At 36.0% G+C, this 11,412-nt stretch overlaps 1 protein-coding gene across 1 annotated transcript in view; it reads right to left on the reverse strand.

The window, feature by feature from the left end:
* Nucleotides 1-6,392, reverse strand: part of grin2cb (glutamate receptor, ionotropic, N-methyl D-aspartate 2Cb) — a 32,745-nt gene extending 26,353 nt beyond the window's left edge. The window contains exons 1-2 of the mRNA XM_027140379.2: nt 6,032-6,392; nt 5,127-5,414 (exon numbers count right to left, since the gene is read on the reverse strand). The gene's annotated coding sequence lies outside the window, so the exon portion shown is untranslated. The remainder of the gene's footprint in view (nt 1-5,126; nt 5,415-6,031) is intronic.
* Nucleotides 6,393-11,412: the final 5,020 nt, after the last annotated feature.

The raw sequence follows: 11,412 nt of genomic DNA on the forward strand, positions 1-11,412 counted from the left end.
GATGAAACAGATGGCGAGGGAGATAGAATGACACAGACTTCATCTAAATGAGTTTCAAAACAAATCTGTGCTTGCTTAGAGGATTCCTAGGTACAGTATTAATCCACCTTCATTGTTATTGAATCATCTTCGTTTGAACACAAGCAATATTGGAAACCTGTATCCTTCTTATGTTATGCAGACAATGTAGAATTTTCTATTACTTGCATTTTTCCCCATGAACCAATGAATGAACCAATGATAAAAAGAGGTAAAGGCAAAGAGATTGTTAAGTAAATGATGTATGAATGTCAGAGACTTTAATAATGTTCAGGGCATCATGACTTGTTCCTATCTGACCAAGAAAATAAGCTTTTCCAATCAATGGACTGAATAAAACTGGCAGAAAAACAAGGTCCACGATTCTGCTTTGTAAACTGAAATGAGTTTAAAGCCATGCTGAGCTAAAACACGGTATGCATCATACATAATAGAATTCACTATTTCGTTTATCTTACTGTTCCCCTGAAATGAGGAGGATGATTACATTTTTCTGTCCTGCTTTTATGCTTTATTCTTATGTGTATCTTCCCAGAATCGAGTACTAAACCGCACCTCTCAGTGCTGCTGTCGTAGTAATCTCAATAGTATATCTTTTGTGCCTTAGTACACAAATAAATAAAGTTACAAGGCATGTATTTTTTTATATACAGTATATAAATGTATCACAGATCTGCCCTTATTTGTTATAACCATGTAATATTTTAATTTCCTAATTAATAAAACTATTAATTGCTTTGATATTGTGTGCTTGGACTGTTCTCTATTTTGTTCACTTGTCTGAAGTTTAGTCACAGCTTAGTTTCTTTTTTTTTTCACTAGTGCGTGTTTTTGTCTTCGATTAAGGACTATTCCTTTTTGACATTGCCTTTATATGTACTGACCCCATATCGAACCATGACAATGATTTTTAGATTGCCCACAATAAAGAACATGCACTTGTATCTTGCCTCATCACACAGCGTGTTACAGAAAAAAAAAATAATACATACTAAAGGTACAAAAGGTGCCTCTGAGAGAGTGCCAACCCGGCAATAAGGAAAGGTACAGGTTGGGATCCTTTAGTTCTCAAGTGTCTACAGTACATGGAATACACATACAGTACTGTATAGCTATATTCTTATATCACTTAAAGTGCCTAAGATTAGGGAATATTACCGATAATAGAATACAACCAAATTTATATAATATTTCACATCATGGTCATTAACGAATGTGAATTCATAGCCTTCTTTTAGATTATTTAACACATTTCAAGATTTCAAATTGTATAAAATATCATGTTTATTGTAACAGTAGAATACTAGTTATTAGATAGATCTGACTTTATTTATTCGCTAAGTGTAAATAAGTAATTGGTGTTAACTTTTTATTCAATATCTATCTATCTATCTATCTATCTATCTATCTATCTATCTATCTATCTATCTATCTATCTATCTATCTATCTATCTATCTATCTATCTATCTATCTATCTATCTATTTATTTATTTATTTATTTATTGTGGTTTCCCAGAGTAACACATTAAAACACCTGCAGCCCTGCTTTGATGGCAGCGATAACACATAAATTGTGAATGGTGTTAATATATTCACATTATATGCACATTTCAGCATGTCGGATGTGCTGGAGATCTTCTCATGTCCTTCATTTAAACTCCTCTGATCCTTTTTTCCAAACACTTTGATGTGTTTGATCACAGCTCATCGGTGAAATGAACATCATAGCTAAGTGCATTTGTTCCCTTGATGAAACATGAGTGTTGTAAGGTAATAATTAAAAGAACATGAAACAAGTGAATTATTTGTTATTAAATCTTTACAAAATATGTAGGATAGGATAGGATAGGATAGGATAGGATAGGGTAGGATAGTTTTGGTTTAGGTGAAAAAAGCCACCTAAATTGTTTACTACTCACTCAGTCTCTTTACAATTTTTTATTTACTTAGTGTATATAATCTGTTTTAAATGAGCCTGTCATTGTGAATGATTTTCTAATCCCTAATTAGAATGTATTTGCTTCTTTAGTTACTCATCCCCTGTTTCTTTTTTATACCCCGTATCTCGGATGGAACCGAATACTTAAACATACTGACGTGAATGATCACTGGACATGTATTTGTCACACCTAAATTTACTTAGAATGAAAGCTTAAAATTATATAGCAGACAGCATTTCAGTGCTTCAACATGACTGTGCTACAGAGCATAAAGCTATTTTTTTCTACTCTGCAATTTAGGCTCTCCCTTTTCTCTGCTGACAACCACATTAACACCACAGATGTTTGAAGCAGTAGGAGAAAGAAATCCAATAGTATAATGCTGCCAGATGTGAAAACTTAACTGATGTACATGTACAGTGCAATTCAGCAACATGATCCATCACATATTTGAAAAGAACTGGTAATAACGCAGTCATGACGCAAGATCAGCTTTGGATGCCAGCTGCCCTCATAGCAGCTGATTCAATAAAGTTACTCCAAAGACCTTCACATGTGTTTGTGAATGTATAAATAATGAGTCCATCATTATTCATCAAACTATCATAACGCCTTATCAGGACATCGGCAGCTGAAGCTATAGACACTGGCTTGGTAAGTAAATAAATAAATATTAAAAAAAAAAAACAGCCTTACAAAAATCACAGTCCCTCACAACAGAAAATAATATGCTTCTTTTTTTCTGTATAATTTTATACATTAGGAATTTTTAGAAAGTGAAATCCCTAGTATTGGTTCTAACATGTCTGCAAAGTTACAAAGATTATATTACCTAGACCCTCTGAGTCTAGGTGCACTGTAAATTCCCTCAGGAGCAATAGGTTATATAGACACTGTCTAAATGGAGTACAGAGTGGACCATGACTTTAATAGCCTCGCGAGACTCTACTATCCTCATGTGAGAACACCATCTTTTCTTCAAATGACTGTGTGATGAAATCTAATTAAGAGCATCATATGAGGTTGGGTTGTACTCTTTTCTCCGACTCCTTCGTTTCTAAAGGCATTCATTAATATCCAGAGTTATCGGGTGCTTGTAAGAAAATTAACCAAAACTAATTTCAAGTTGCACAGCTTGAGAGTTTGGGTCTCAATAAGGATAGAGTTTACAGATAATAAGCTCATAACGGTTTGCCTGATCCTCTGTCCATATGGAGTGAGATAAATGAAGCTGAGGGAGATGACATGCTTTAGTATCACCATATTAGCATCTCTCTAGGTTTACCAGCAACATATTTTTCAATATATTTAGCCTCTCTTTGCAGCACAGTTTGATGCATGTATTTACAATGGGGATAATGGCTAGCTGAAATGAATTACAGCAGTACCTTGCTCATGTTCTTTAATATATATATTTATATATATATATATATATATATATGACTCTTTTATTTAAGCCATGCTTATCCCTTCTGGATGCCGCTGTAGTTTTATGTTACTGCCTATGAATTGCCTGCTAGGCATGGGATATGAGATGTCTAGCATGTTGGGCTGCAATCACAGTCAAAGCTAGAAGGACTGAGATAATACTCCTTTAATGCCATGGTCGCAGAGGTCATAGAGAACATAACCATCCAGGTGTTTCTGTCCTTTTTAGCCACTCAGAATACCCACAAGCGCATACAGTAGTAAATATGCGTGTTTTAATTACGAGCATGATCTACATTAATCATACAGCATGCTGGATATTCATACATCTTTAACTTAAATACTGAGTGTTTATAAAGTATACTGTATACTAGAGTTTTTAAAGAATCCATTCCACAGCTGTATTCTGATTGCTTTTTTCACCCTAGCATGCTGCTACTCATCTGAACAACAGTGAAATGAGCATATTAAAGCAGCTTGGTAAGTCTGCCTCAAAAAGCCATAAACCTGACATGATGATAGTGATTACATTCCTATCTAACTAGAAGAGACAAGATCTGTTGCAACATTAGAAATGGGGATGTCATCATCATTTATTACCTGCTTACCATTGTGGACGTAAGTGGACATTAACTGTTCATTAGACACCCAACAAACATGCAAATTAAACTATAAAATGTTGATGCTGTTTCTTTCTCTCAAGTATACAGCATGGTCGTATATTTGCAAATTAGTAATTGTTTACATGAGACAAGCCTTCGGGAAAAGTTTTGAAAGGTCGTTTACAACTACTTTTACAGCTGCATATATAATAAAAGAAAATGCGTTTGTAGTTTATCTACATTTTGTGAGATTACTTTAGACAGGTACATGTGCTCTATATAAACCACAAATGTAGGCATGGGCAATGATGCATACACAACACATTCTTCAAGGTTACACACAGGCAACAGAGGACACACACACATGCAGAATTGCATACAGATGTAGTTCACAAGCTATTACATAATCTGTATGTAGTCATGTGTGTTTGTCAAGTTCTCAGATTTCCCTTATGAATTCAGTAAATCCGAAATGCTTTAGCATATTCCTAATTCATGCAGATTTCCCAACTGTGACCTTGTCTGATTTGATGGAATAGACTGTACATTTGCAATGAATGTGATGTTTATCATATCTGCAATTAGATTATATCTTTATATTCATAGGAATAGTTCTAGTTAATCCTTAGCCCAGATATTTGATACAGTTAAAGACATACGTATACTGTAGTCATGCCATAAAGTTCTCTTAAGGATACACAAATTTTATATGAAAATACTTCACATGAATATACCTGTACAGTTTGTTGGCATTAGCACCGGTGTAAATTAAATTCCAAATACCATGTTTATAAATAAACCTTATTGCTGATTACATTACAAGCCTGGCTGTGTGTCACTCCATTTATTACAACCCTGCTGGCTGCATTGCATTTCCCTCTTTCTAGGAATACTATTAGAACAAGCTGACAGCGAGCAGCACACCTGTTACCACACTATAAGTCCCTCTACACAGACATCACCTTTGAAATGCAAAAACACAGTCTCTCTGTGCCAGCAGCAGGTAGAGCAGTGACTCCAGAGCATCAGCCAATGCATCCGAAATTGAGATCTTTATTAATATCTATGACACCGATGCAGAAAAGGTACATATAGAGATGGAGGGAGTTTGCTTACCTACACCGGCTGGATGCATCCGAGCCTGACCTCGAGAAGTAGGCAATTTCACTGCAGGTGTCTAGGGTTCCCTTCTTTTCCTCCCCTCCTTCTCTGTCTCTCTCCTCGGATGATCCGTCTCTCTCTCTCTCTCTCTCTCTCTCTCTCTCTCTCTCTCTCTCTCTCTCTCTCTCTCTCTACTCTTTTCTCTGTCTCTCACCCTCTCTTTCTCTTCTAACACTTTGTAAGTTCACTGGTGTTCCAGCCGAGACCTCGCAGAGATCCTTGGCATGAAGACAAAAGTTGTGTCTGCGGAGGACAAAAAAAAGGAATTTTTTGGAGAGAAGTGTCCCAAAAGAAGGACAAAGTCAGATGTTGGCAGCTTCACTGCCTCGTGATGGCAGTGAGAGATATCTGGAGGATTGCAGTTGCGATTTCTGACTAGGAAAAGGTGTGAGTGCAGGTGGTGAGGTGAACCAAGCTGAGAATGGAGATTCCTTGCCAGGACTGTGTGTAAATTTGTGTGTCTATGTGCCTGAGAAAAAGAATAAAATATTTATAAAGAAAGTTTTAATTGCCCTTGTCCCCAAATTGTAATGCTTTGATTTGTGTGAATGTTGTGCAGTACATTGTCATATTTACTCTTAATAATAATTCATTGATACATTGATAATTTACTCATATTTACTATGTGTTTAGTTTGTGCATTCATAATTAGAACAAACGTGTGTTAACTCACACATTGAATGTGAGCATGTTTACTCCAGACTAAACTTTAATCATAAATTAGCCACTATCTTCTTGCCTCATCTATTTCTCTAGCCATGTGGGACAAGGAGACTTAAAAAAAACAACAATCCCAACAGCAAAAAAACAGTCAATAATGAAAAAATGAAGACAAATGAGATAGATGTGTCATCTCTAACCTCTTTTATTCCAGCTGCTGGTGTCTTTTCTGAAGTGAAGCAAAAGTCCATGCAGATGAAGTTTATCTTGTTGGGATTTTTCTGCCACAGGTTTCACCCTTTTCAGTAAGGATGTGATTTGATCCAAAATCCACAAAGTTAGTTAAATCACACAAAAATAGATTCAGTCATTTGGCTGTGACTTTCCTAAAGCTGTGGCTCCAGTTTCTCAGTTCAGAACCAGTGATGCAGTGATGATAGAAATGCGTGAATAAAGGAGCAGGTTGTGGAGTTTTCGGTCCGTGTCCAGGTTTTCTGGTTCTGTGCTTCAGTGGCATGTCAGGGATGTTCAGGCACTTGCTGCTCTCCATGCGATGTAACAGCTTCTGAGCCCTGATAATCTGGCTGTACAGATTTATCCTCCCCTTCTCCCTCCCATGCACCCTCCTCACTACCACACACTCCCCCTTCTCGCTATCTCTTTCACTACCTGAACACCTCCCCACACCTCCCATTACTGATTCTATACTATTCTACTCATTAATGGAGCTTTCCCAATTTTCAGACATTCTTTTTTTTTTCTCTTTTTTTTACATGCTATTTTCACACCTTATACCTGTTTGGCATATGAATTTTTTGGAAATTAAGCCACTATCCTTTCTTCCTTTTTTGGTTTGTCTCAAGTCTTCCATTTTGTGGATTTTCTCCGTAATCCCTTTTTACCACCTGCACCGCCCACCACACACACATAGACACAGACACAGACACAGGCACAGGCACACACACACACACACACACACACACACACACACACACACACACACACACACACACACACACACACACACACACACACACACACACACACACACAAACCTTTCTGGTTTTCAAATGGTAGAAACCCTCTGACCAATTAAAAAACTGACCTATAAACTTTGGTGATTTAAATGATATCACTCCGTTTACTTTAATTTGGGAGTTTACAAAAGTCAAAAATTGCATATGCATCATATGATGTCAAATATTTTAGCCTGCATATAATGAGGTAAAAACTAATTAGGCTTAATACTTTGGTATCGTTTATTGTTCTTTTACAGCTGATTTTTTACCCCTCAAATTTACAGCCACTTCCCCCCCTGCCTTCAAAGGAAAGTCTGCAACTTGTCTGTAGTACTTTGTTCAACATATCTATTTTAACAAAAGCTAAAAATACAGCAGAAAGCAGACCAGGTGATGGCATGCTCACAGATGCAGGAGCTAAAGTCTCACTGGTTTGAAAATGCCTGATGATACAACACTACAAACCTGATGTCACATTAACATTATGTTACACATAAAAGAGTACTTTTGAAGGCATGCTTATATTCACCTTACATGACTTGCTTTGGTCTATCCACAGTTACATTTAGCAGATATTGAACTCATTTGTATCTGATATACTATAATGTTAGCTAATGACCGATTTAATGGCTTTGTCTGTAATTCTTGATTTAAATAATGAACTAATATATTCTGAAAACCATCAGTTGCGTTAAAGCCAGTATACCACCATTTAGACCTACATATATAGTTTGTCAATTTGAGGATATAATAATCAATCAAACTGAAAGGAGAACAGTGGGCAACAAGTAATGATGATAATAATAGCATTTAGCTGTTGTTCTGTGTTTCTGGACACTTGCTGGTGGCCATTTCCATACAGCATGGCATGATTCATTCAGTGCATTCCAACTCACACATTGTTCTGCTATCCCCTAGCTATAATTAATCAATTAATTAATTAATTAATTAATTAATTAATTAATTAATTAATTAATTAATTAATTAATTAATTAATCAATTAATTAATTAATAAAGTTTATTCATCTTCAGTATCCACTTAGATTTCTGTGAACACTGGTCATGAGGCGAAAATACACTATGCTATGTTAAATGTCTTGTAGTTATCAATTTTACCATTTTGTACAACTTGAATGTTTTAAACCTTGTGAAAAGTTCTAAATATAGGTTTAGGGCTAGCATGAGAGGTTTCTTACAATTGTGTTTAAAGTCAGTAGAAAACCGAACACCCATGCTTATTCAGAATTGAATAATTTATCTTGCATTTCATACAAGGTATTATACTGCAATGTTATCAGTAAGTCATATTGTACGTTGTATTGTTACAGGAACGTGTATTATGAACAGCCAGATACAATGTCACTATTATGTATGTCCTGGGTCCTTCAAGTGCAATGGCAGTCAGATGGAAATGCCTTCATAAGAAGCTCTGGTGTGGTGTGGTGTTCTCACGTGTCCAAGGTGAGTCTGTCAGTCTGTCAGGTCTCCCAGCAGTAGAGTGCAGCACACCCCAGGCTACAGCTGTCTGACTCAGTGCATCAGATGGACTGTGTGAGAGAATAAAATAGAAATAGTCTGGAAATATACAAATAGTGCAGTGCACTGTGACAGATATTTTACTGTTGTAAAAGGCAGCTATAAGTAGAAAGGCTTTATAGAGGAAATACACTAGAAAAGTTAAATTAATTAGGGTTATTCCCGCTGCCAAATTTCCATGAGGAACATCTGGAAGACTGGCGTTTTAATCAATGGGAGCCATGAAAGTTTCAAATGCTCATTTGGCAATTGGGAACTTGAATATGGAAGGCAATAGAAAGCTTAGTCAATTAAACATTTGTTAGAGGTGTACCACTGAAAAAAATAAAAAAATAAAAAACAAAAAACAAAAAAAAAAACACTTTTTAAGCTCCATCCTAAGTGATAAGTGTAAATGATAAGTGTTACATACCAAACAAGCCATTTTGAAATCCAGCTGGATTTCCTAAGCTAAATTGCAATAAGTGTGAATAAATGTGTGTAAATACATATTTGGGTGGTGTGACTGTGAATGAATTAAGAAAGGAACATCATGTTAGGTAGGTAAAAAAATGTCATCTTTTCTACCTATACCATCTCATTGCTGTCATATACAGGTCCTAAACCAAAAGGAGAATTATGATTCCTTCATGGTGCTTTAATACAGCTGGATTGGATGATGACTCTTTGGCTGCAGACAACTGTCACTATTTTTTTCACTCTTCTGAGCAGGACCGTCACTGTTCCATACTTACTGCCTCTAATCCCCAGCAATAGCTGCATTAAACCCAGCAATGGATTACAAAGCTTCCTTTCATATACATCTATTTATTTCGAAGGCTCACTGATCTTTCCTATCAAGTTTTGAAAATTTATGTCTGATTAGGACAAACACAAACGTTACTTGATGTTGCCTATTTTATGTTCCAGCACTATACTTATTCCCAAAATTATGAACAAAATGGCTAGAGAGCTTAATTCTGAAGCAGAGTATTTAAAAAGGAAAGAGATTAGTGAAGGTGTGAATCTTCTCCTGACTAAACATGGGGCCATTCACAGCTTAGTCTGCAGACAGATCTTTACCACACCTTCTACAGTACGTGACACATTTAGATTCCAAAAATATTTTTCTCTTGATCGAGGATGATACATCTGTACTGAATGTGTTTTATTTGCTGACTGGTGATACTGGAGCAAAGAAACAGAAATACTTAATTAACTTTAGTACATGACAAAAACTACAAATAGATCTACTCAAGATTTACCTGGCATATACAGTATGTGCAAAATGTAGCTACATCTAACAAAGCTGTTGTCTTTTTTATATGTAAAATGTTCTCAATTGGTACCAAAAGTACAAATATTCCAAACTTTTGTTTCTATGTTTTGAGAAAATTTTCAATTTCATACAAGAGCTCAAATGAACTTAAAAAATCTCAACATTATAAAAAGTACACATAATCTAAACATTATCATTACTAACTATTTGCCACTAAGACTTCAAATGGTTCTAACCAGAAGTAGCATTCAAAGTATCAGACTTACATGCACACAATACAAAACATATATATATTAAAGAAATTGTGCATGAACTTTACAGAAAACACCAGTTTACAGACATCTTAAAAGCAGTCCATCCATAGTGTAATTAAAATGCAAATGGCAAAGTTAATAACTGCTCCCGTACAGGATTTAGCTACGTAGTTAGTGCTAAGGGACGATTGATTATTTTAACTGATCAATTTCGTCTGTTAGTGTGTGTTTGAGGAAATGTGTGGCTGGGGATCTGGTAAACAAGTGGATGATATTGATGAGGAAATTAGTGAAGTTATTTTAGACTCTCACATAGCAGTAAAACATTCCAATTGCTCTATTGACCTGGTTATATTGTTTTCTACATCGTTATCAAATGATCAAATTGTTCTGTGGTATCAGACAGTGAAGCATTGTGAAAGATGTTCGATAAAATTACGTGCAGTAGCCGATATGATGGTACAAGTGTGGTGCAACTCTGTACACAGCTTTTTTCAGTGGAAGCACAGTAAGAATATATATATATATATGTATGTGTGTGTGTGTGTGTGTGTGTGTGTGTGTGTGTGTGTGTGTGTGTGTGTGTGTGTGTGTGTGTGTGTGTGTGTGTGTGTGTGTGTGGAGAAAAAATAAATGTTTTTGAGACAATGAACATCCTGTGAGTCTATTTAGAGATAGGATTGCCCTGAACAAAACATATTATGGCTCAATGCAAAACATCTCTGACTATTTGATTACTAGAGGTTACTCTTTTTATTTCTTTTTTTTTTTTTTTACCAACCATTGTTATAAGCAGTAACTTGGCAGAGGCCCTTTAAGTCTTCTCCTGCACATGATTGATAAGGTACAATATCCATTCCAGCCTTTTTTTTTTTTTTTACAGGAAGCATACACTCCCATTTTGTAATCTGGTTTCCATAATAATTATCTTAAAATAGTTTAGTGATTCTGTTAAACTGGGATGAGATTGGAAAAGAATTTGGCAAGAAGAGACAAATAATGCACAGCGCATGCTTTCCCTTTCTGACAAGGGCAGAGCAGTTACTTAGATCAAAATGACCAAAAATTGACAACTGGACAAGTTTAATGATCATAAAGCCTGAGGTGGCCTTCTCAGGAAGCTTTTTTCCCCTCCTGGCCAGATGGCAGTCTGCTAGGCTGATGAGTTTTGGCTCTGTCTGCACAGACACACCTGCAGACTGTCTGCCTGGAACTTCTGTTCCCCACACTTAGAGGGATGCGGGTAAGGATAAGACAAATTGGTCACGATATATTGACTTAATAGCACCATTTGAACAACATTGCCTGTGGTGATCATTTAAAAACACCACTTTTGTGTGGCTATTAAGATCTGCAGGTAAACCGGTTCATTTCTATTAACCAAACATTATAAAGGCCAAATAACTAACGAATATGGAGTTCTCATGGCTTCTTCAAACAACACCAAATTTAACATGTGAAGCTGAAATCTGACCTCTTATATATTTAGAACCGAATAAGAGCACAAACATCGA

This window comes from Tachysurus fulvidraco, chromosome 8, assembly GCF_022655615.1.
Source record: "Tachysurus fulvidraco isolate hzauxx_2018 chromosome 8, HZAU_PFXX_2.0, whole genome shotgun sequence".
NCBI classification, from domain to species: domain Eukaryota; kingdom Metazoa; phylum Chordata; class Actinopteri; order Siluriformes; family Bagridae; genus Tachysurus; species Tachysurus fulvidraco.